Source organism: Stenella coeruleoalba (assembly GCF_951394435.1).
Source record: "Stenella coeruleoalba genome assembly, chromosome: 2".
Classification (NCBI taxonomy): domain Eukaryota; kingdom Metazoa; phylum Chordata; class Mammalia; order Artiodactyla; family Delphinidae; genus Stenella; species Stenella coeruleoalba.
This window is the reverse complement of record NC_137147.1, coordinates 135,795,726-135,822,904: the sequence shown is the minus strand read 5'-3', so window position 1 is coordinate 135,822,904 and position 27,179 is coordinate 135,795,726. Positions and strand designations below refer to the sequence as shown.

Here is a 27,179-nt window from a genome sequence, read left to right as displayed (position 1 = left end):
GTATTGCTAAAAGAATGGACAAATAGATCAATGGAACACAAAAGAAAGCCCAGATATAGACAAATATAGTCGACAGATCTTTAACAAAGGAGCAAAGGCAATTTGATGGAGAAAGGATAGTCTTTTCAACAAATGGTGCTGGAATACACATAGCCAGGACATGGAAGCAACCTAAATGACCATCAACAGAGGAATGGATAAAGATGTGGTACATATATACAATGGAGTATTGTTCAACCATGAGAAAGAATGAAATAATGCCATTTGCAGCAACATGGATGGACCTAGAGATTGTCATACTGAGTGAATTAAGTCAGACAGAGAAAGACAAATATCATATGACATCGCTTATATGTGGAATCTAAAAAAATGGTACAAATAAACTTATTTACAAAACAAAATAGAGTCACAGATGTAGAAAACAAACTTATGGTTACCAAGGGGGAAAAGGAGGGGAGGGATAAATTGGGAGATCGGGATTGAAATATATACACTACTATATATAAAATTGATAACTAATAAGAACTTACTGTATAGCACAGGGAAGTCTACTCAATATTCTGTAATGAGCTATATGGGAAAAGAATCTAAAACAGAGTGGATATATGTATAGTATAACTGATTCACTCTGCTGCACAGCAGAAACTAACACAACATTGTAAATCAACTATACTTCAATAAAAATCAATTTTTAAAAAATGGTGCTGAAATAAATGGACATCTACATGCAGGAAAAAAAAGAGTGTAGATATAAACCTCATGCCTTGTACAAAAATTAACTCAAAATGGGTCACAGACCTAACTATAAAACAAAAACTATAAAATTCCTAGAAGACAGCATAGGGGGAAACCTAGATAACCTTGAGTTTGGTGATGACTTTTTTTTTTAATTTATTTATTTTTATTTATTTATTTTGGGCTGCATTGGGTCTTTGTTGCTGTGCGCAGGCTTTCTCTAGTTGCAGCGAGCGGGGGCTACTCTTCGTTGTGATGCGCGGGCTTCTCATTGCGGTGGCTTGTCTTGTTGCAGAGCACGGGCTCTAGGCGCGTGGGCTTCGGTAGTTGTGGCATGTGGGCTCAGTAGTTGTGGCGCACAGGCTTAGTTGCTCTGTGGCATGTGGGATCTTCCTGGACTAGGGCTCGAACCCGTGTCACCTGCACTGGCAGGTGGATTCTTAACCACTGCAACACCAGGGAAGTCCTGGTAATGACTTTTTAAATACAATATCAAGTCACAGAAAAAAAAAAAAAGACAGTTGGACTTCATTAAAATCAAATATTGCTCTACAAAAGACACTTAAAAAAATGAAAAGACAAGCCACAGACTGGGGAAAAAAATCTTTGCAAAACACATATCTGATAAAGGACTGGTATTCAAACTACATAAAGTACTCTTAGAAACCTAACAACAAGGAAACAAACAATCCAATTAAGGTGGAAAAACAGGTAAAAGATCTAGACACTCACCAAAGAAGATAAACAGATGGCAAATAGGCATCTAAAAAGATGCTCAACATCATATGTTATTAGAGAATTGAAAATCAAAACAATGAGATAGTATAACACACCTATTAGAATGGCAAAAAAACAAAACAATGTCAACACCAAATGCTAGTGAGAATGTAGAGCAACAGGAATTCTCATTCACTGCTGGTGGAAATGCAAAACAGTATAGTTTTGCAGTTTTCTTACAAACTAAACATACTCTTACCATACAATCCAGCAATCACACTCCTTCGTATTTACCCAAATGAGTTGAAAACTTATGTCCAAACAAAAAACTGGACACCAATGTGCATGGCAGCTTTATTCAAAACTGCCAAAACTTGGAAGTAACCGAGATGTTCTTCAAAAGGTGAATGGGTAAACAAACTATGGTACCTATACAATGTATTACTAGTCAGTAATAAAGAGAAATGAGCTATCAAGCCATGAAAATACACAGAGGAACCTTGAATGTATATTACTAAGTGAAAGAATCCAATCTGAAAAGGCTTCATACTATATGACTTCAATTATATGATATTCTGGAAAAGGCAAAAATATAAAGACAGTAAAAATATCAGTGGTTGCCAGGGGTTCAGAGGAGGGATGGAGGAATGAATAGATGAATGAAGCCCAGGAGATTTTAGGACAGTGAAATTATTTGGTATACTATAATGGTGGGGAAACCCCACAGAATGTACAACAAAAAGAATGAACCTTAATGTAAACTATGGACTCCAATTAATAATAATAATGTACCAATACTGGCTTATCATTTGTAACTAACAGACCACACTAATGCAAGATGTTAATAATAGAGGAAACTGGAGGGATAGGGTGAAGAGATGTATGGGAATTCTGTACTTTCTGCTTAATTTTTCTGTAAACCTAAAAATGCTTTTAAAAAAAAGTCTATTAATTAAAAATAAATTTGTAACAAATTTATATAAAGTCATCAACCTGTAAACTCTAAGATTCAGTCACTTTAATCCATGTAAATCATACCTTAATTTTCAAAAATGAAATAAATGGTTCCTTAGAACTCTTATTTGAAAATGCATATAGAACAAAGGACATATACATTTATGTGTTTTACAACAAGATGATATATGTTCTACAAGTGCATATATATGCATGTAAGTAAATACATAGATAACTATCTGAAAAAACATGTACCAAACTGCAAGAGCAGCGCTAGGGAGCTAATCATATGGGAAAACAGCACTACTGTGAAGGGAAAAGGATGGAAGGATGGGGGTGGGGGCACACCTAAATCTGTGTCTCTTAATCTCTATTCAGAAAATCTACATTAATTTTTTAAATTGGCTATTTCTAGGTTTTAAATGCAGGCTTCAGAATTTGAAGAAAAATTTCAAAATGTTTTCTAAATCTTTAAGAATAAACAGCCTTGGAGTAAATTAACATTGGACATAGATCTTTATTTTAAAAGATTTCCACACCTATAAGGAATTTTAATTCACTCAACTGTGACTGACCACACTAGGAACAAGTACTATTGGCTGATTCCTAGTTTATCAATAATTCCATCCCTACAATGACTACAGTACTTCCACTGCACCTTCCTCTTTCACTACTTAGCTGACTCCTAGACCCCTCCCCCCTCAAAAAAAAACCCACAAAAAACTTAATGTACAGTCTGACACCCTGATGGACATTAGTGAAGTTCTAACACAACATTAAACATCATCCATATTTCAGAATGCAAAGGACTGATCTGAGATATGCTATTATAGCATTGATAAACTAACAATATACCAATGCCTCAAGACTATCCCATGCTTGTCTTTCTTATATTCTTTTCCACTATGCCTTTCTCTAGAAAAAATTTAGCTTCTATTCTGTTCTGTGGTCTGGGTACTACTTCTGTGATGGACTAAATTGTGTTCCCCCAAAATTCATATGTTGAAACCCTAACCACCCCCCCCTCAACGATGTGACTATATTTGGAGATAAAACCTTTAAAGAGATAACTATGGTTAAATGAGGTCATCAGGGTGGGACCCTAATCCAATAGGACTGGTGTCCTTATAGAAAGAGGAAAAGACAGCAGGGATGCACACACACAGAGAACAGGCCATGTGAGGACACAGCAAAAAGGTGGCCATCTACAAGCCAAGGAGAAGCCTCAGGAGAAAACAAACCTGCCAAAACCTTGACCTTGGACTTTCAACGTTCAGAGATGTGAGAAAATAAATTTTTGTTGGGTAAGCCACAGAAATTTTGTTTATGGTATTTTGTTATGGCAGCCCTAGCAAACTAATACAACGATACAGCAATCTTTGGTACACAATTACTAATAAATCTTAACTTGACATCATATTATAATGAATTCTACAGGATACTAACTCTAGTTTTTTTCCATCATCTAATAAGTACAATGTTCTCTGTGCCTAGTGTCATATATGTATGGCTTTCTTTTACCAACAGAGCTTCAAATATTATACTCAAGGTCCTTTCCGTTCCGTCCCCTCAACTATGATCATCTCTGATCTCTACTCTTAGTATCTACCACTGCCAGAGGTCTATTTGCCAATACACTATCAAATTTGTCATCTGACATATTTGCCGCCTGGCAGGCACTCTTGACACCTTCCCCCCTCCTCCCAACTCACTCCTTTCCCAACTGCTTCATGTATACTTTTCAGCCTTGGTAGTATTGACATTAGGCATTTAGAAGCATCACCAACCAATGAGAGAGTACTTCTGGTCACTGAATAAACCAGTAACATGCTGGTTTCTGTCGATTATTTATCTTACTGCTCACATCAACAGGTTATTTTTTTTCTGACAGTTGCACCTATCCTTGAGTTGAGAAAATTCAAATGTTAACTCTATGTAGCTTATCACAGTGAAAAATGACTGCTCTTCACACACTATCTAAAGAGAGTCCATCTTTGCTGGTTCCCATCAACAAAACATGTGCTAAGAGTTCTTTCTATTTACACTGATATGTCTCTGCTCACTCATCCAGTCATCCAGCCTCCCTTCTCTGACCAGTGATGTGCATTTTTGCAAAAGCAACAGTCTTCCAAAGGTAGAAGTATGATCAGAGAACAGAGTACCCCTTACTCAATAAACTTACTCAATAAAGCCTAAAATTTTGTTCTCGTTAAAATGGTACACTGAACAACTAAGTTAACGCTTCAAAATATTAATCAGATATTGCCTTACTGCCTCGAGACTCAAAACATTATTGAAAAATTGATCATTTTTGTTCCTTCAAGACCTTGATATTATCAACAGCAGAGTTGCCAGACCACTTACAAAAAACTTCAATCTTAAAAGTTTTCTTGGGTTTTGGTCTTTTTAAAAAGGTGCCATCATTATGTGTCAAATAACTGTATTATGTGAATGACTTCAAGTGGGATTCTAAACAATCTTACCTCTCTTTTGTTAAGCTGTGAGATAACAATGCTGAATTAATAACTTATGAAGACTGAATATTTATGAAGAGTTACTAGTTTTATGTAAATTAAAAGTGCAAGTTAATCATTATTTTACTGTAATTAGAATCAGATAGATAGCAAAGACAAATTACTTATTAGCACAAGAGACAATTGTCAGCTATTCTGAACTTTTAGAGAAGTCATTCTAGAGATCCAAGTTTCCCAATAAACTGGAATTTCAGCTCTTTAAGCATCAGAAGTTGCTGTTTTCAAATTCTCTGGATGAAATTATTTCTACAATGTATTTCTCACTTTATTATCCTTTTAAGCAGAATACAGTCGGCCCTCAGTATCCACACATGCAAAACCTACAGATACAGAAGACCAACTGTAAGGAACTTGAGCATCCTCAGCTTTTGGTGTCCACGGTCGAGTGTCTGGAACCAGTCCCCCGTGGATACCAAGGGACAACAGTATACTGAACATAATTTATGTGTTTCTTAAGAATTTGGACTCCTGGGACTTCCCTGGTAGTCCAGTAGTAAAGAATCCACCTTCCAATGCAGGGGACGTGGGTTCAATCCCTGGTCAGGGAACTAAGATCCCACATGCCACAGGGCAACTAAGCCCGCGCGCCACAACGACTGAGCTCGCTCGCCTCAACGAGAGAGGCTGCGTGCCGCAAACTACAGAGCCCACGCGCCCTGGAGCCCCCGCACCGCAATGAAGACCTGACGCAGCCAAAAAAAATAAATTAAATAAATATTAAAAAAAAAAGAATTTGGACTCCTGCAATATATGTTAATTTTTATGATAGTGATATTCATAGAAACTACTGATATATAAAAGTAAGATGTATACATATAGCTGATTCACTTTGTTATACAGCAGAAACTAACAAAACAATGTAAAGCAACTGTACTCCAATAAAGATGTTAAAAAAAAAAAAATGGCCATACCGTAAAAAAAAAAAAAGTAAGGCTGTCTGTCCCTATCCTCAGTATCACCAGATTGGCTTTTAGTTTATAGAAAAAATTTCACCCTGTCAGCATAAAAACCTACAAATGCCCCTCTTTTCTCATTGCTGCTTCTAATCCATGTGACCTTAGAAACCAAATACTACTTATTTGAATTGTCTAAAATAAGACTAACCTCTAAATGAAAGCCTGAGGAATTCTCATGTAAGTATAGAAATGTTAACCACATATTTTCATACACTCTCCATTAACCATTTAGAGACTGTTTTTTTTTACAATCTAATTGTATAGAAAAAACATGGGCTTTACAGTCACAGGGGGGTTCATATCCTACTTTTAGCACTTACTAGCTGCATAATCCTGGGTAAATTAATGACAAACTACCTTCCCTAAATGTTTGCATACTTGTTAAATCAACATTATCACCTAACTCACAGTTGCTATGAAGTTAAATGTGATACTATATATAAAAAATGACTGCTACAAAGTAGGTGCAAAATTAAAAGACCTATTTTCTTCTTTGATTCATACAGTTAATACGGCAAATTTACTAAATTTTACTGTCTTTTATATAATCAAAATAATTTTCCATTTCTTTCTCAACATTTTTTATTTCTCTGACTCCTGCATATGGTTGTTTGTTTTCCCTGCCAAAGAGCTTATGAGTATTTTTGCCTTTCTTGTCCTCTGTAACTAAGACATTTCTCCTGCATGGCCAAAGTAGCAGAAATCCTAATTATATTAGGAACATGGGAAATGATGTACAATCCTAACTTCTCACACTCCTAGATGGTAAATAAGCTTCCTAAAGTCAAAGTCTCTGTCGGCTACTTACCAGTAATATAACTTTTGGGCTATTTCTGAGCCTTAATTTCTTTCTTTTTTATTGTTTTTTGGGCCTTAATTTCTTAATATTCAAAAAGAATATCAATCTCCAATAATATGGCCAATTATTTAGAACAAAACACCCACTGAAATTGTTTAAATTAATAAAATAGAAAATATATGTTCTAAAAAGTATCAAAGAGTTAACAAGATGGTAAGGAATTATAAGGACAAAACATAAGAATTATAAGGCCAAAACAGAAAGGTAAGCAGAATGCTGAAGCCAAGTTAGCCCCTGACTGAAGCCAAGGTTGGGCTTTGGTTTTCACAGTCTCATAAAGACAGAAGCCAAACCCAGGACCCACGCTAGGAAGTGAGTCTGATACGAGACCCTATACAATAAAACTCAAACTCATAAAATAAACCAAAATAAACCTGTCCCATTCTACCCTATCCCCCAAGAACTGCAAGGAAAGTTGTGTTGGCACTGAGCTAGCTGTAAAGGAGAGTTCCTGACAAGTTGTAATTTTTTCTGTAAAGGGCCCGATATAAATACTTTAGGCTTTGGAGGTCATATTGACCTCTGTTGTAACCACTCAATTCTGTGGTTGTAGCATGCAAACAACCACAGACAATATAGAAACAAATAAGTACAACTGTGTTCCAATAAAACTTTATTTATGGACACTGAATTTTGAGTTTCATATAATTTTCACATGTTGCAAAATATTATTCTTTTTTTCCAATCATTTAAAAATGTAGAGGACTTCCCTGGTGGCACAGTGGTTAAGAATACACCTGTTCGACACGGGTTCGAGCCCTGGTCTGGGAAGATCCCACATGCCATGGAGCAAATAAGTCCATGTGCCCCAACTACTGAGTCTGCACTCTAGAGCCCGTGCGCCACAACTGCTGAAGCTCACGCGCCTAGAGCCCGTGATCTGCAACAAGAGAAGCCACTGCAATGAAAAGCCCACGCACCGCAACGAAGAGCAGCTCCCGCTCGCCGCAACTAGAGAATGCTGGCACTCAGCAACAAGGTCCCAACGCAGCCAAAAATAAAAATAAAGAAATTTTTAAAATAATAATAAATAAAAATAAAAATGTAAAAACTATTCTTAGCTTGTAACCTTACAAAAACAGGTAGCACAGGCTACAGTATGCTTTGAATTGTAACCACTAGACACAAGACCACCTCAGCTACTATTATCCTACACACACACATACATTCAACACTCACACACACAATCTGCTGCCTTAATTCATATTACCTGAATGACGCAAAAAAAAACCCAGGTTACAGGCATCGAGAAGACGCGTGTGCAAGCATCACAAATAATGTCCCAAGAAAAGACATTATTTAAACCAAGCAAGAAGGAAACAAAGCACCATGAATAAGAAGAAGCAAGGAATGGAAACAGATATGCAAAGATTTCAGATATTGGATATGATCACACAGAAAATACAACTGCTTACTAATGTTTCAAGTGATAAATAAGACTGAAAATATCTGAAAGGGACAAGAACCATAAAAAATGACTTTGAAGATTTTAAAAGCTAAAAAGAACTTGTAAAATTTTAAAACACAACTGGAATTTAAAATGGAATAGTTGAAATGAATGAACTAAAAGACCTAACTGAAAAAACTGCCCACAGTGAAAGAAGAAAAACACAGAAAAAAAGTTAAGAAACATGTGAGAGGGACTTCCCTGGTGGAGCAGTGGTTAAGAATCCACCTGCCAACGGAGGGAACACGGATTCAATCTCTCGTCTGGGAAGATCCCACATGCTACAGAGCAACTAAGCCTGTGCACCATAGCTACTGAGCCTGTGCTGTAGAGCCCAAGAGCCACAACTACTGAGCCCACGTGCCACAACTACTGAGCCCACGTGCCACAACTACTGAAGCCCGAGCACCTACAGCCGGTGCTCCACAACAAGAGAAGCCACTGAAATGAAGAGTAGCCCCAGCTCACTGCAACTAAAGCCTGCGTGCAGCAAAGAAGACCCAATGCAGCCAAAAATAAATAAATAAATTTATTAAAGAAAAAAACTTCAAAAAGAAAAAAGGAACGTGAGACTGAGAGAAAATCTAATATATGTAAATTGGAAATCCAGAAAAAGAAAAGAAATAGCACTGAAATCATAACATGTTCTTTCAAACATATAGAAATCAGTAACAAAAAAATGACTAGGAGTAACAAATAGAATCTTTCACACCAATATCTATCCCATCCCACAGAATGCAGTGAAGTGAGGCTGAGTGACTTCTGAGGCTAGATCATAAACAGCAACATGCTTCTACCTAGCACTTTCTCCCTCAGGAATTCTAGCAGTCATACCTTAACAACTAAACTTAAAAAGCTCCACGGAAAAAACCATATGGCAAGGAACTGAGTCAGGCAAAACTGCCAAGCTGAACCACTCCTGAATTCCTGACCCACAAAAACTGTAAACAATAATAAGCTACTAAGTTTTGGGCTTAACTTGTTATGCTGCAATAGATAACTAATATAGTAGGAAATCCTCACATAGCTGTAAACTTAAAAATCTAGTCCTAAATAATCCATGGGAAAATAAGTAAACAAAATATTTTGAATAAACCATAACAAAAATATTACATTTCAAAACTTGTGAGATGCAGCTAACGCAATACTTTATAGGGAAATTTATAACTCTAAATAGGTATAATAGAAAAAAGTGAAAATTTGGGAACTGTCTTTTTAAGAAGATAGAAAAAACAGGAAAGTAAAACTAGGACAGGTAAAAGAAAATAATAGAAATGAGAAAGAAAATATAAAATAAAAAGGGCCAACAAAGCTAGAAGTGGGTTTCTGAAAAAACTGTAAATTGGCAAAACTCTCACAAGAGTAAAGTGGAAGGGTTTCCCTGGTGGCGCAGTGGTTGAGAGTCTGCCTGCCGATGCAGGGGACACGGGTTCGTGCCCCAGTCCAGGAGGATGCCACATGCTGCGGAGGTGAGCCATGGCCGCTGGGTCTGCACATCTGGAGCCTGTGCTCCACAATGGGAGAGGCCACAGTGGTGAGAGGCCCACATACCACAAAAAAAAAAAAAAAAAAAAAAGTAAAATATATATGAAAGTGTAATGGGCCAAAAACAGCCAAGACTCTCCTGAAAAACAACAGCAAACTGGGGAGACGTGCCTTACCAGGTATCAGAACTTCTAAAGCTATAAGTAGTTAAGATGGTGTGTCACTTGTACAGGAATAGACAAACAGACCAGTAGAACAGAGAAGAAAGTCCAGAAACAGAAGTATGCAAATATGGATACTGGACATATGTGAGATGTGGCACTGCAGATCAGTAAAGATGAATTTTTCAAAATCAATGCTGGAACAATTGAGTGTCCATTTGGGGTGGGAGAGAATAAGGTTGGACCTCGTACTATCCATAAAAATCTATTCCAGGTAAAGACCAAATTTGTGAAAGGTTAAAACTTAAAAGCTCTTAGAAGATGATACAGGAGAACTACTTTACCTCAGACTACAAAAGGGTTTCTTTAAGAGGATTCAAATAGCACTAGCCAAAGCTGATAAATTCAACTACATTAAAACTGAGAATTTTTATTGATCAACAAGCACCACAGAAAGTGAAATAACACACCAAAAACAGGTGTTATTATCCAAAACACATATAGGGAATTCCCTGGCGGTCCAGTGGTTAGGACTCCACGCTTTCACTGCCATGGGCCTGGGTTCAATCCCTGGTCAGGGAACTAAGATCCAGCAAGCCGTGCAACACAGCCAAAACACACACACACACACACACACACACACACACACACACACAGAGGATTTCTAAACATCAGTAAGAAAACCACAGACCACGTAACAAAAAAATTGGGCAAACAACTTGAACAGGTACGTCACAGGAAGAAAACTCAAATGACTATGAAAAGATGCTCAACTTCATTAGTAATCATGGAAATGCAAATTAAAACCATGAGACACCATCACACCTTTCAGACTGGTAAAAATTAGAGTCTGACAATACCAAGTACTGAGAATGTAAAACAAAGGGAACTCTCATTATGTTGGAATTATAAACTGAAATAATTTTGAAAAACACTCTGTCATTATCAAAGTTGAATGTGTGCATACCTCGCAACCCAGCAATTCCATTCCTAGGAATTCTACAGAAATATCTGTGCACTTGCATACATGAAACAGGTACAAGAGCACTCACCACTGAATTATTTGTATAACAGCAAGAAAGTGAAATCAACTCAAATGTCTATCAAAACTAGAATGATTAAATTGTAGTATACATTGTAATACATTACCACAATGAAATCTAACGAACGACAGCCAACAACTTGGAATTAATTTCACAAATGCTGAACTAAATTTTTTAAATCACATAAAGTACTCATATGAAGTTGAAAAACAAGGAAAACTACACTACATTGTTTAAGGATATATGACCTGGGATTTAAAATTATGAAGCAAAGCAAGAAAATGACAGTCACAAAAGGTCGGGATAATAGCCACCTCCACAGAGTGGGATATGTTGACAAGGGCAAGAGGGTGAGGTAATAGAGAGGTAATTCTTGTTTGTTGGCCTGAGCAATGACAACACAAATATCTACTTTATAATTTTCTTTAAACTGCATATGTTTTATTCACTCTCCCATATGTTTGAATAAAAAGGAAAAGTAACAACTGCCTATGACTGCTATAGTAATTTTTTTTAGATGTTTTCTAAAACATCTGCCATGCCACACAGCATGCATTCCCTGACCAGGGATGGAACCTGTGCCCCCTGCAGTGCAAACACGGAGTCTTAACCACTGGACCGCCAGGGAAGTCCCTGCTATAGTAATTTAATATGATAAAGCAATTTATGTAAGCTCGAGAGCTTGAATTCCTCATATCCTAGCAGGTACCCTTCCCTCTGTCTTTAGTATTCCTAGCTCTTACTCTTTACACTCATAGTATACATTTTATCTGCCTTACTAGACTCTTAAGTATCTGTCCAATGAATGCTTCGATAATCTGAAAGATTTAAGGCAAAAAGAGGAAGAAGAAAGGTTAAGGAGAGCGGAAGTTGTGGGAAAAAACAGTAAGGAAAGAACCTGACTTATGCTTACATGAAAACACCCAGGACGTCAGATTTTTAGTTCCAATGCTTCAAGGAGCCAGGAAGCACAGGGAGAGGAAGTAGGTAAATCTTCTCTGTCCCTTCTGACCAGGTGCCATAAAACAAAGCAGATTAACATCATTGATATCAATCACCTAATATTTAGGTGCAAGAAAGTGTACCTAAATATATCTACTTCTCCTGAAATCCTCTTAACAACAACAACAAAACACAATAACAAAGCCCCCTCAGGGACTTCCCTGGTGGTCCAGTGGGTAAGACTCCGCACTCCCAAGGCAGGGGGCCGGGGTTCGATCCCTGGTTGGGGAACTAGATCCCACATGCATGCTGCAACTAAGAAGTCCGCATGCTGCAACGAAGATCCCGTGTGCCGCAACTAAGACCTAGCACAGCATAAATAAATAAATAAATAAATAAATATTAAAACAAAAAACTAAAGCCCCCTCAGACTACAGGGCTCTCTGGAACAAACCAACTCCTTCTTAATTACCTGAGGAAGAAACTTTATTTTTCAGTTAATCTATTCAGTATGTATTACCTATTCATAGTACAAAAGATTAAACACAAATATCTATCAGATACAGACTCGTTAATAAAATTATGGTATATCAACACAATAGAATACTATGCCTCCATAAAAAAGAATAAGATCTGTATGTACCAATATGGAGTATTCTCCCAAATATATTGTTAAATGGAAAAAAAAAAAAAAAGAAGAAATACAGAACAGTACATATGGTATGAAAGAATACACATACACCTAACTTTGAAAGAAAAAGAAAAAACTGGAATGATTGATCAGAAACTTACAAAAATGATTATCTATAGGAGAGCAAGAAGGAAACAGAAGGGATGAGGATGAAAATAAGACTTCTACATATACCTTTACATTTGGTTTCTCCTTTTGAACTATGTATCTTACATATTCAAAGGATAACAGTAAATTTAAAAAAACAGAGGAAGCAAACCCTAAAATGAAAAACAAATGGACCTAAATACATACCAAACTAGTAACAATCACACTGAGAAAATAATGATTTCAAGTGACTTTTAAACACAGTACTAACAATAAGTATAACCTTGGTGGGATACGTTCTAGGACAAAATGAGATGCAAAGAAATCTTAAAATTTACTAGTAGTTTTATTTATTTTTGAACTATATTAGTTATACTTAGGAAAAAAATCAATGTTAATAAAAATTAAGATTTTCAATATAAAAGAGATTAAAACTAAAGTACTTTTTTAAAAAAAGAAGAAAGAAACATGCAATGTTAAATTTGAATAAGAATTATCAATATGACCTCATGCTTTTTTTTCTCCCCTGAGAAGACCTAGAAGTGATGACAGTTCCATAAAAGGGAGCATACCAACATCCAGATGTTGTTTTCTAAATATCATCCTCCACTAAAAGGAGACAGATCTCCTTGGAGAAACTGCTGATTCCTGTCTAAAGCAAAGTCCTTGGTGAGCCAAGATGTCTTATACTCAAAAGCAAGGAATCACTCAAAGACTAATAATAGGCTTATGCAAAAAGAATCACTCAAAGAATAGGCTTATGCAAAAAGAACTCAGGTGTCTGTTTGAAGGGACTCCCAATATCCTTATTTGAGACAATCTGAGCATCAAAAAAGGACAATGGGAGGGAAGGAATGGGAGTTTGAAATTAGCAGAGGCAAACTGCTAATTACATATAGGATGGATAAACAATAAGGTTCTACTGTATAGCACAGGAAACTATATTCAGTATCCTGTGACAAACCATAATGGAAAAGAATATGAAAAAAAATGTATATATATGTATAACTGAGTCACTTTGCTATACAGAAGAAATTAACGCAACATTGTAAGTCAACTCTACTTCAATAAAATCTGAAAAAAAAGAACATCTGTAACTAATTGTAATAAATAAAAATCCAAGAGACCATTAATAAGCTCGTCTGCCACCACTGTGCATGACTATTAGACCAACCCCTCACCCAAGGCTCACAAAAGATGCTAAAATCGCTAGATACAGAATATCCTGAAGGATGGAATATTTGTATGATACCAAAGTATTGCCCCCACAGATTACTGTACTTGATGATCGTAAGAGGAAAGAATATACTTTTACAATGGAAAGATAGAGCAAACACCACTTTATTTATTTTTTAAATTTATTTATTTATTTTTGGCTGTGTTGGGTCTTCCTTGCTGCACGTGGGCTTTCTCTAGTTGTGGTGAGCAGGGACTACTCTTTGTTACGGTGCACATGCTTCTCATTGCGGTGGCTTCTCTTGCTGCGAAGCACAGGCCCCAGAGCGCAGGGGCTCCAGTAGTTGTGGCGTGCGGGCTCAGTGATTGTGGCCCATGGGCTCTAGAGCACAGGCTCAGTAGTTGTAGTGCACGGGCTTAGTTGCTCCGCAGCATGTGGGATCTTCCTGGACCAGGGCTCGAACCCATGTCCCCTGCATTGGCAGGCGAATTCTTAACCGCTGCACCACCAGGGAAGTCTGCAAACACCACTTTAAACTTCATAAAACTTAGATCACTAATAGTGATGTCATATATCTCCCACAGTATGCAACATGAAATATAACATCACCTATGAAGTATTCTTGCCAAAACTTTTTAACGTGCATAATCAAGCCTTTAAATTATAACTTCCACCGTGCAAGATATACACGGAACAGAGGAACAAGTTAAGCAAAAGCACAAAGAAATAATTAGGTAACTAGAAAACAGGCCATTCTGATAAAGAAGATGTGGCATATATATATACAATGGAATATTACTCAGCCATAAAAAGAAATGAAATTGAGTTATTTGTAGAGAGGTGGATGGACCTAGAGTCTGTCATACAGAGTGAAGTAAGTCAGAAAGAGAAAAACAAATACCGTATGCTAACACATATATATGGAATCTTAAAAAAAAAAGGTTCTGAAGAACCTAGGGGCAGGACAGGAATAAAGACACAGACATAGAGAATGGACTTGAGGACATGGGGAGGGTAAGCTGGGACGAAGTGAGAGAGTGGCATGGACATATACACTACCAAACGTAAAATAGACAGCGAGTGGGAAGCAGCCGCATAGCACAGGGAGATCAGCTCGGTGCTTTGTGACCACCTAGAGGGGTGGGATAGGGAGGGTGGGAGGGAGACGCAAGAGGGAGGAAATATAGGGATATATGTATATGTATAGCTGATTCACTTTGTTATAAAGCAGAAACTAACACACCATTGTAAAGCAATTATACTCCAATAAAGATGTTAAAAAAAAAAAACAGGCCATTCTATAAGATAATGATCTAGTCTCGTCAAAGAAATTTCAATATCATAAGAAAAAGGAGCGGTATAAGAAACTTTTCTAGATTAAAAGAAACTAAAAAGATAATCAAATGCATGCAAAAATCTTGACTGAATTCTGGTTTGGAAAACTGAAAATTTTAGTAGTCTGAATACTAAATATTATTAGGAAATTACTGTTATTTTTCTTAGGTGTTGGTAATGGCACTGTGGTGATACAGAGAATATTTTCTTAGGAGATATATGCTCAAGTGTTATGAGGTAAAAGTCAAAATAGTCGCAATTTTCAAAAGGTTCAGTTAAAGTATATACACACACATACACATAGAAAACGATACAGCAAATGTGGATGGCATACTGTTAACTTATTTTTTTAATTTTATTTATTTTTTTATACAGCAGGTTCTTATGGTGGCTGACTTATCAATGCTCTTTGGTATATTCTTTCAACTTTTCAACACTTTTTTTTTTTGGCCGCACCGTGCAGCATGCGGGATCTCAGTTCCCCAACCAGCTATCGAACCCATGGGAGAACGGAGTCTTAACCACTGTATGGCCAGTGATGTCCCTCAACATCTTCTAAGTATTTTCATTATTTGAAAAAGTGGGGTGGGGGGGGATTTCCCTGGTGGTGCAGTGGATAAGACTCCACGCTCCCAATGCAGGGGGCCCAGGTTTGATCCCTAGTCAGTGAACTAGATCCCACATGCCTACCGCAACTAAGAGTTCGCATGCCACAACTAAGGAGCCCGCCTGCTGCAACTAAAGGAGCCCACATGCCACAACTAAGGAGCTGGTGAGCCTCAACTAAGGAGCCAGTGAGCCGCAACTAAGGAGACCGCCTGCCACAACTAAGACCCAGTGCAACCAAATAAATATTTTCTTTTTTTAAAGAAGGAGGGGGAAGGCAGGAAGAGAACTAAAATAAGGTAGAGTTGCAAAAGAAGGTAAGGAAAAAATACGATCTCAAGATCATTTATAAACTGATATCCACACAGTTATCTGAAGAACTTTCTCCCTTATAGTAAAATAAATAAATAAATAAAAATTTCGGGAATTCCCTGGCAGTCCAGTGGTTAAGACTCCACGATTCCACTGCTGGGGACCTAGGTTCAATCCCTGGTCGGGGAACTAACATCCCGCCAGCCACGCGGCAAAGCCAAAAAAATAAAATAAAGTAACTGTCTTTAAAAAAAAAAAAAAATCCAGAGACTACTCAGCCCACTATCATCTAATCAATATAGGTAAACAGATCTCAAATACTTACACACTACAGACAGCAATAGTAGTACAATCTGTCAATGATTTAAGGAATGTTTGTCATTGGCAAACAGAACATTTTGTTGTACCTCACACTGAATCAAAATACATTCTAACATCCATTAATCTGATATACTAAGACATCAAGAGAAGCACTTCTTTAGAGCCTTTTGAATTGAAAACTATGATCACACTTGAAAGACAGCTAGCAGACTATCCTTCTAAGATTGACTTCTACTGGCAACAAACTTTGATGGCCATTTATTTATGCCACACAATGAAATTCTTTAAATTCTTGATCTCATATTTAAACATAACAAGAAATAGACATATTCAAGGAGGAAAATGAAGACTTCTTAAGTATCTACTACGTGCTTGGTGCTTTATTTACATAAACTGTTTTAACTCATGATAATCTTGTGAGATGAACATTCTTGAAGCTCAGAAATGTTAAGTGACTTGCCCACAAATGACAGCTCATAAGGGATGAGGCTGGAAATTGAATCGAGGTCTGTTGAAAATCCAGGTTTAAAAGTCTATAGTATTCTTTCCATTTAATTGGCCTTAACAAATTTAATACTTACAGACAGAAAAGTCCATCTAAGGAAAAACTATGTTTAAAAGAATTCCTTCATACTCAAAGAGCCACATAATCTTAAAGTTTAAGAAAAATCAAAACTGAGAAAAAGAATAAGCATGCTCTAAAATTATTGCTAGTTGCAAAAAAAACTCAATTCTTAGCAAGCCAGCTGTCTATGACACAGGACAGCTAGTCCTTTCCTCACTGTACATGTAAAATTATACTCCAGTTGCCCGTTGGATGACCCCATTGCCAAAATATGCTAGCAACATAATTCACATTAAAACCCAGAGGCTAAACACCATTTGGAAAGTGCTTTACATGTTTACTATACCCATCTCAAGCATGATCCCCACTCAAAACAGGCTATTTTAAGCAAATACTCTTTGGTCTGTCATATTCTTTTCCACTACTCTAAAATATTAAACTTAAAAACAAGAAAATCTACCTAAATACAAACATCCCATAACTGAATATTAAAATATGATGTGATTTTGAATTTATCTATTGCACAAAAGTATGCCAAAATTGTACTAATATAAATTACGTATGTTCTTTCCATAGGATCAAAATTCTAATATCTATGTCTCTTGTATGTCTAAAGATACACACAAAATATGTAGAGAAATCTACGTTAACGAGTTTTCCCACTTAAAATTAAATCCTCTTTGAACTGGACTAGCAACCAGAAGAGGGCATAAGGTGGCCTGTGTGGTTGTATTGATAGTAATATCCTGTATCGTGCTTGATGTAGGTGTTGTTTACATTTGTGTATTCATTCTGTGAAAATTTATTGAGCTGCACATTTATGATCTGTGCACTTTTTTATATATAATTTATAATAAGCATATTCTTTTTAAAAAATCCTCAATCTAAAAACGTGCCTTACTATATTGTACTGATACCAAAGAAGCTACAGCCCAGTGAAGAAAATAGACAAGCTATTAGGAATTTCATTAGAGGGCTGTGACAGAAGCAAGCACTACATACTATAGGAGTGGCACCTAACTTAACCTGGAGGAAGTAAAGGAAGGCTTCCCAAAGATACACCTCATCTGAGTCCTGAAGATCAGATAGCAGATTGTTAAGCAGAGAAAGGTGGAAGGGAAAGGCGGGAAAGGGAACACAGAGTGCAAAGACCTAAGTTCAATGAGTGGATCAAAGAATTTAAGGAAGAGAGCAAGGAAGGAAAGCCTAAAGAAGAGTCAGATCACGAAGGATCTCACACACATGCCAAGCTACCGTTTAAGCTTTATCCTGAAAGCAATGGGAAAGCACTGAAGATCTTTCAACAGGAAAGGATATGATTAGATTTGTATTTGTACTGTGTCAATCATGGTGCCTGCCATGTTTGCAACCCCATTTTGTGGGAAAGTTAGCCTACACACTGCCCCATGTTTTTCACCATTATGATCCTGCCCCATACCCACATGCACAAACACACAGCCAACACTAAATGGCCAGGAGTAGTCACATGACCCAAGTACACAGGCTTGCTAGCAGCCCATGATTACAGAGCTGAGCCAAACAGATTGTTTCTTGGGAATTCAAACCAGAAAATCTTAGGAAAAAGTCAGCAACAGAAGCTCAAGTTAAAAAGACAGTAGCCAATATACATTACCAAATGTAAAACAGATAGCTAGTGGGAAGCAGCCGCATAGCACAGGGAGATCAGCTTGGTGCTGTGTGACTAGCTAGAAGGGTGGGATAGGGTGGGTGGGAGGGAGGGAGACGCAAGAGGGAAGAGATATGGGGATATATGTATTTGTATAGCTGATTCACTTTGTTATACAGCAGAAACTAACACACCATTGTAAAGCAATTATACTCCAATAAAGATGTTAAAAAAGAAAAAAGACAGTAGTCAGGAGGTAAGATGTTGGCATGGGAGTGACACGGTAGTTATAAGGAGGAAGAAATCAGAAATAAATGGAAGCCATAAGATTGGGTGGGGGAGGAGATTAGAGAGAAAAAATAATACAAAACGAAATAGAAAAAGTAGCTAAGACAAGTTAACAGTAGAGCACTAGAGTAAAATCTGTCTTTTCCCGCTTCTAGTTTTATTTAATTATTTTTAAAATTTATTTATTTTTGGCTGTGTTGGGTCTTCAGTGCTGTGCGCAGGCTTTCTCTAGTTGTGGTGAGCAGGGGCTACTCTTCGTTGCGGTGCACGGGCTTTTCACCACGGTGGCTTCTCTTGTTGCAGAGCACAGGCTCTAAGCACGCGGGCTTCAGTAGTTGTGGCACACGGGCTCTGCAGTGCAGGCTCAGTAGCCATGGCACACGGGCTTAGTTGCTCCACGGCATGTGGGATCTTCCTGGACCAGGGATTGAACCTGTGTCCCCTGCATTGGCAGGCAGATTCTTATCCACTGCCCCACCAGGGAAGCCCTCTAGTTTTATTTTTAAGCTCCTGTTCTTCCTGAGACCAAGCTGTTTAACTTTTCCTGGGTTCCCTTGTGCATGTTTTCTTTCCATAAGCACTCCACTACTTAAGGTAACTTGAGTCTCTTCGTTGCAACTGAAATAGCCTAACTAAAAGAGCATTTTAGAACACTTACTCTGGCAAAAGTGGACAGAATGAACTAGAGGGTACGGCAAAACAAGAAGCAGATGAAGACAAGAAGACCAAAAGACATTCGGGGTTAAAACAGAGACAACATGGGGCTTCCCTGGTGGTGCAGTGATTGAGAATCTGCCTGCTAATGCAGGGGACACGGGTTCGAGCCCTGGTCTGGGAGGATCCCACATGCCACGGAGCAACTAGGCCCATGAGCCACAACTACTGAGCCTGCGCGTCTGGAGCCTGTGCTCCGCAACAAGAGAGGCCCGCGCACCGCGATGAAGAGTGGCCCCCACTTGCCACAACTAGAGAAAGCCCTCGCACAGAAACAAAGACCCAACACAGCAAAAATAAATAAATAAACTCCTACCCCCAACATTTAAAAAAAAAAAAACAGAGACAACAAAAAAATAGCAATCAGGAATGATCTGAAATATCATGAGGAAGACCGTGCCGGACTTTGTGATGTTGGTAGTTTGGTACAGAGTGCAGTGGAGGATGATTCCCAGATTCCTAAAGGCTTCATGAGGAGGAGAGAGTAGTACCGTTCATCAAGACAATCAAAAGAAAAAATTGTGTTGCAGTTTGTCTCCTTCTACCCCCACCTTTTTGGAGGGAAGAGAGGCAAAGAAGAGTTTTATTTTGTACATGTGTTAAGTGCTTGTGAAATATGAATCCCAGTGGAGATGTCCATTAGAAGTGATTTACAAGGATCCAGAGTAAAGGCAAGAGCTCTACACTGCAGCTCTGGACTTAGGAATAAATACAGTAAGTCATGTTATGTTTTAAAAACGTGACTGAAAAATCTTTGACTAATTTTTATTACTAATATAACTAGAAATCATACAAACCAAAAAACTTAATATTCTTGGCAAACCACATTTTCCAAGCTCCTATACTTCTCTATAAACAGTGAAGATTGAACAAACTTTTACAATAGTATAATCTAAATGATTAGAAAAAAATGGGATTTATGTTGCTAATTTCTACTGAGGTTTTACCTTTTTAATAATCTAAGTTTACTCCATTTCCCTCAGTACTATATACCACTCAGGGAAAACACTGTTAAAAAGTCTTGTCAGACAGTGAACCTATTGATGTTTAAACTACAACAAGATTTTTTAGAGAACTTAATCACATAATTTACTAGCTTTGACATTCAACTCTACCTATACTGTAAATGTTGGATTTCTATCCTACAATCTCTTCTCCTCTCAGTACACCTTTTGCACCCAAATCTATTACTATCAACACAGAACTTGATAATGAGCTTAAGCCACAAATCCAGTTGCCTCCTGGCCATCTACATCTGATAGAAGTATAATCACCCAAACTCAACATGCCACAAATTGAATTCCCCTTTCTTGACAAAAATAAAAATTCCACTCCTCCCTCATATGGATCCCCACCTCAGTGAAAGGCACAAGCTAGAAACCTAGATCTTATCCTCTATGAACCCTCACCCTAATCTCAAATCCAATGAAATCACCAAATCCTGTCTACTCTCAAAACCCAAATGAAGACTGTACCATCATCATTTACCCTCCTGACACATCTACCTTTCAATCCACCCTCCTCAAAGCAGAGTGATCTTTTAAAAATGCAAATCTTATCATTTCAGTCCCCTTCTTTAAATCCTTCAGTAACTTCCTGACAAACATTATGATCTCTATCAAAGCCAGTCACTCCATGGAAGCTTAGAGATTCAATGAGAAATTTACTTTACTTATATGCTTTTCTGTAGGTTCACAAAACAATCATCATGAAATTTTTCAAATCCTGAAAATTACTTAAAACATACAAAACATATGATACATTTAAAAGAAAAGCATGCAGCACTGTTTATAAAAACAAAGACTGAAAATAACCTCAAGATCACCAGGATGGAATACTATCCACCCAGTAAATGAGGCACTTCCAAATGTACTATTGTTGAATGAACTCTAGGATCTATTATTAAAGGGGGGGTGGTATATCCATAGTATACAGTATGCAAGGATTTGTCTGTGGAGTGTTTTAAAAATATAAATGTATAGACTTGTATGCTAGAAATATCACAGGAAGGACACAAAGATGGAAACAGTGGTTGCGTCTGAGGGAAAATGCGTGGTTAGAGGATAAGAAGGGGGAAAAGAAACTTTTTACTGCATATTCTTTTGAACCTTTTGACTTTTATACTATGTGTAGTTATGACCTATAATTTTAATATGATTTTCTCCCTCCTCAGTTCCACACACACAAAATAAAAATTTTAAAGTACTGACTACAAAAACCTCTCTATACTTCATCCCTATACCAATGATAAAATTATGCACTGATCATCTGGTGTAAAATTACCTTTCCTTCTTGACAGCTAAGTAGTTCAACAAACTACATTTTATTTAATATTTTACTATTGAGAAGGCTGTTGGTAATGACATCGGTGAACACTGCATGATAATTGTACTTGCTCCTTGGAAAAGCAAGACAGTAGCACCAGGTAGAAGAATTTTATTATTAAACTGACATTAAAGTCTTCAGGGATTAAGGAAAGCTACAAATCTTACTTTTCCAGCAAATTCGCAAACAGCAAATCCAAAAAACAAAGCACCCTGGTATCCTTCAAAAACAGTGCAAAAGATTTGTAAAAATCTAGGAAAGTGAAGCAAGTGATACCACATGGAGACACAGTTATATTCATTAGTGTTATGTGCTTTGATCCTTACAGATGTCCCTAAAATGTCACGATCTGGACTACCTCACAGGTTCTACAGAAGAGACAAGATGAGAAGCAGGCTGTGAGACCTTACAACAGCACACACCCCCTGCCCGGGGTTTCCATGCTCTTCCTTCTTCCTCTATAGCCACCAGACTAAACCCTCCAAACAAGGGTGTCAGTTGGTCCCCTTAAGCCCCACCGGAGGGAACACACTAGGCTACGCAAACACCCCTTCAGGATTTCATGGCAAAGCCCTTCCAACCAAAGAAAGGATCACGAGCGGGGAGAAAGATAATCAGATCTGCCTAAGGACAAGAGGTCTGGGGGAGAGGCTACAGTAGGAGTTGGGGGGAGAGGCCGCTGTTGATGGTGTCTAAAGAGGGGCTGACTGACACCAGATCTCTTGGGAGGTAAGAGCATCACGAAGCAGACTATCTGAAAGCCGAGTTGGGTAGGGGAAGAGCTAGTCGGCTAGGCGGTGAGCGAGCTGGGCGGGGGAGGAGAGAAGAGAGGTGGGCACGATGGATCTGCCCTGGAACTGGGGGTAGCAAGGGGTTAGGGGGTGGCAGTAACTGGGTCTGAGGAACAGTGACAAACCCGGGTCAGCTCACGGGAGGACGTGACAGAATCTCGAGGCCCCATTAAGCGTCCTAAGAGAGTCTGAAGGAGGTTCCAGTACGGTGTGCTGGGGTGGGGGGCCCGTGACAGAACCCCTAGAAAGGTTGGAGGGCCGGAATGGTGTCTGGTCAATGGAAGATACGATGGGTGGGGTCTACGGGGGACCCGGGGCAGCGATCGGGTGTCAGGGAGGCTGCGGGGCAGACCCGCTCGCGGGGCGTCTCCGCCGGGGCGGGGCGGAGCGGCCCCGCAAAAGCTAAAGAGAGAGACTGAGACGTGGGCCGGGCCGGGCCGCAGGGCCGCTGGGCGGCTTGGGCGGGTCTTACCTCGGGCTCCGCCGCTGTGGCCACCGCAGCCCCCTCCTCTTCGGCGGAAGCCGCCTGCCAGCCTCAGCCGCAGGGTCAGGCCGGAGGAGACAGCAGAGGCCGAGACCACCGAGGGTCGGAGGGTTTGGGGAGGGTGGGCCCAGCTGCCTTAGGGTCCGGGCGAGCGGCCGCCGCGCATCCCCCGCCCTGTCAGAGAGACTCCGCCCGGCCTGGGCAGGCACATCCCCCGCCGCACCCGCCCAGAGAGCACGCGTTGGACCGCCGCCTCAACCGCTGTCGCCCCCTATGCCGGTGCCGCCGGTGCCTCCTCCGCCGCCTCTCGGCGTCCTGGCTGGACTCTCAGCAGCCACAGCCAACCGCCGCCCCGACCCCGTCCGCTCCGGCCCGCGCGCCCCCGACCCCGCGCACAAGGCCCCGCCCCGCGCGACTCCTCGGCTGCAGACGAGCAGGCGCGCGCACTTACCTCCCACGCCCCCTACCGCCGGCCGAAGCTGGCCCAGCCGCCCGGCCCCGCCCCCGCCCCCGCACGTGACGCCGCCCGAGAGTACCGCATGCGCTTGCGCGGACACGCCCCATTTCATCCGTCCCGGGCGGCCCCGCCCAAACTTTTCTTCCTCACCTTACGGCAGAGCTGGGAACTCTGCCTTAGATTCTCTCTCTACTAAAGAGGAATGTCGCAATGTTGGGGTAGAAAACTCAGGGTTTGCGACCGTAGCTTTCGTTTTCCGGCCAATAGAGAGCCGCCTGAAGGCTGGTTGGGGTGGTGAGGTCCGAGGCAGGTAAGAAGCCTGCTCCCCACTTGGGTTTGCTGGTCGGTGTGTCTGGGCCGGGGACCGCTTTACCGCCCACGCAGATCTAGGGTATCCTTGCCCCCTCCCCAGTTTTGGCGCAGGGTTCTCAGCTCCACCCCGTTAGCCCTCCCCACCCCGTTTCCACACACACGCCCTCCCCCTCATTTCCCCGCCCCAGACCTCCGTTTCCTAGCCTTTCTTTCCATTCATTACTCAGTTTTTTCACTGAGTGGTTTCCAGGAGTTAGACTCCAGAAAGTCAGAAGCAAATGAAACAGGCTCAGCTTTCTGAAGCGCTCTGTTATGTCGAGACGATGAGAGAATCCGCAGTGGTAGTAAATTTATAATAAGAAAAAAAAAAACAACACAGGATACTCTGAACCTGATTGTATAGAAGGACTTGAGGAAACCCTTTCCAAGGTGACCTTTGGGTCACTCAATTTGTGTTAAAAGGCTAGTGAGCAGAAGCTGGTCAAAGAAATATGAGAGGAGATAGAAGCAGAGGGAATGACGAGTACAAAATCATATGCCAGTACTGGCTGGAAGAGTAAAAAGTCATAGAACATAGCTGGTAAAAACCATACAGGTGTAGGCTACCCTTTAAAGAAACATCGTTGTAAAGTGATGAGATGAGGGGCAAGTGTGTGGGCCGCAACAGTGTGTTCTTTTAAGATGGGAAACTCTTAGGCATAAAAGTGTACCATGGAACCGAGAAGTAGACAATTTATGGATGAGAATAGCTAATTTACAGAACCAAGAACACTAGTGGAACTCAATCTTGTATGCACATTAGAGTCACCTGGGAAGCTTTTTAAAAATAAAACCAATGCAGTTGCTCCATCTGAGGCCAATTAAACAAACTCGGGAATCAGTGTTTCATTTTTAAAAACTCCTGAGGTGACTGATGCTGTGGGTTGAGAACCACTAAACTAGAGCAAAGGAAAGGATGGGAAGTAGGGGAAGGCAGAAGGTTGATAGAGTTGACTCTGTAACATTAAGATGGGAGTCATTTGATGAGAGAGAGTTAGAGATGGAATGGGACGCTTGGTCAGAGTGATGATAGTTTTGAATAACTGCTCTGGGAAATGGGAGAAGTCGTCACTCCTGCCTTTCCCTTCAGCACATTTCCATCCTTCAGTCTTAATCAGATCCACCTCAGTTACTGCTCTCTTTCCCCTCCCTTTCCCCTCCATCCAAGATTTATCAGCTGGGGATCCAGCCTTAGAGCTCAAGGGCCTCCTCATTTCTATCCCCAAAAAGATCAGAGCTAGGCGAATTTATGAGATTCAGAGGCTAACTTCACTCCCCTAGAGATTATTACTACACACAGTGCCTTGCCAATTTAGAATCTGTCTTTTATATTCGTTTCATTGATCATTTACGTTAGGTATGAGAAAGATTAAAGATTCAGCCCTATTAGGACCTCGTAGTATTAGGGAAAACAGACCTTTAAAAGAATTCACCTGGCAGGCAGAGAAGGTCTGGGTAAGGCAAAGCCCAGGCCAGTGCATGGCTACTGTCTATTAACTAGGGTTAATTCAAAAACCTATCTGCCACCAGATAAGAGAGAGTCACTATTGTCTGGTATGACTAGAGTTTAGTATGAAAAGTAGGGGTGGGACAGAGATAAAGATGATAAAGTGGGTGTGAACAGTTAATGAGGAGCCTTGAATTCCATGCTAAAGTGTTCAGATTATATACTATAAGCAATTAATAGGTATAAATAACAAAGGTAAAAATAAAATAACCTCTTTTATGTCATGGACCACTTTGGCAGCCTGGCCTGTGGACCTTATCTCAGAATAATGTTTTTAAATGTATAAAGTAAAATACATAGAAATGTAAATGAAATTATTTTTATTGAAAGTTTTAAAAATATTAAAACAAATGTGTGATGTAGTTATATATGTGCTTCCTTACACATTAAATAACATCTGGCAGCAGGTCTAATTATGTAATTTCAAAATAGTGATGAGTATAAATTATATTTTGAGGTAATTGGAACAACTTTAATGTGATATGAAAATATATTTCTAATGGTGACAAAGACATAGGGACTGTTAATACCACTGAGGATTATTGCCTACACTTAGTGAAGAAAATGCTAAATTTCAGCTAGAGTTTATTGAAAAGATGCAATTTTTTTCCCCAATCCAAGTTCATGGAACCCTTAATTCTAGCCATCTCCTGGCCCATGGATTCTAGATTTATAAAAAGCTTACTGTAATGGTTTTAAGCAAGAGCATGACAGATCAAGTCTGTGTTTCGGAAGGGTACTTGAGCAGTGTTCACTTCTTAACCTCTCAGTTGGAGTGGGAGTGGGGAGCTGGCTCTTCTCTTTTTCCTGTACCTTAGTTGCAGTAACCACTACGACTCCACTGTTGCCTAATAATTTGGGCCTGCAGGAGAATTGAGCTTGTGGCTGTGTATGTGGGAGAAGTACAAGGAAATAAATTGGGAAAGGTTGTGGCTATTTTAATGGAAATAATTTAATGCCATGCTGTAGTTTGTACTTAATTTTGGTAGATGATGGAGAAATGTTTAAAAATTTGGAGAATAATGAAACTAGAGTTCTGTTTGAAAAATAATGTAGCAGTAATGTATAGGTTAGATCATCAAAGGATAGGAATGAAGAGACTAGACCAATAAATAATTAAATTTTTTTAAAAATAAATTTTATCATAAAGCGATCTCCAAAGAGTCTACTGAGTTCCTTTATTTTCCCAGGGTGACCAATCTAAAGAAAAAGATTGGACTGAATTACATACCTTTCAACAAGGACACGCACACCTGTGTAGAGATCAGTTAGCAGTTTACGTTGTCAAGAGGCTAGCCCATTCTTTTATGTTATAAATTATAATGTTAGAACGTATGATAAGCAATGGCTTTACCACCTATCTACGTTTCTAGATATTGCTAAGGCCTTCCTTGGTTAAATTCCCTCTACATCTGTAAGTCCTAAATTTCTGACTGTTTAAGGTCCAGACTCCTCTCCTTGCCAATTCCTTAAACCTCTTGGATGAGTAAAATGCATTAGTAAACAAAAAGGAAGTCCTCAAGGCCCAGGTAACCCATCTCTTTGGAAACTGACCATTGCCAGACTATATAAAACTCACTGCTCAAATCCCAGCTACTCTCCAAATAATGTGCTTTTTTAACCATATTATTCAAAAAATTGAATTTGAGGTCCAAGTATTACTAATCCAAATGAGTAAAGTAACTTAACTTTTCTGAACCAGATTCTC

General features: G+C 39.3%; 2 protein-coding genes across 7 annotated transcripts in view; one reads left to right on the top strand and one right to left on the bottom strand.

Annotated features, from left to right (window-relative positions):
* The window catches only part of MYO9A (myosin IXA), a 270,235-nt gene extending 246,797 nt beyond the window's left edge, over nucleotides 1-23,438 (bottom strand). For all 5 annotated transcript variants that reach the window (XM_079912006.1, XM_079912009.1, XM_079912008.1 and 2 more), the window contains exon 1: nucleotides 23,145-23,438. The gene's annotated coding sequence lies outside the window, so the exon portion shown is untranslated. The remainder of the gene's footprint in view (nucleotides 1-23,144) is intronic.
* A 377-nt stretch (nucleotides 23,439-23,815) lies between these two features.
* SENP8 (SUMO peptidase family member, NEDD8 specific) overlaps nucleotides 23,816-27,179 on the top strand; it is a 41,362-nt gene continuing 37,998 nt past the window's right edge. For both annotated transcript variants that reach the window (XR_013827297.1, XM_079914563.1), the window contains exon 1: nucleotides 23,816-23,923. The gene's annotated coding sequence lies outside the window, so the exon portion shown is untranslated. The remainder of the gene's footprint in view (nucleotides 23,924-27,179) is intronic.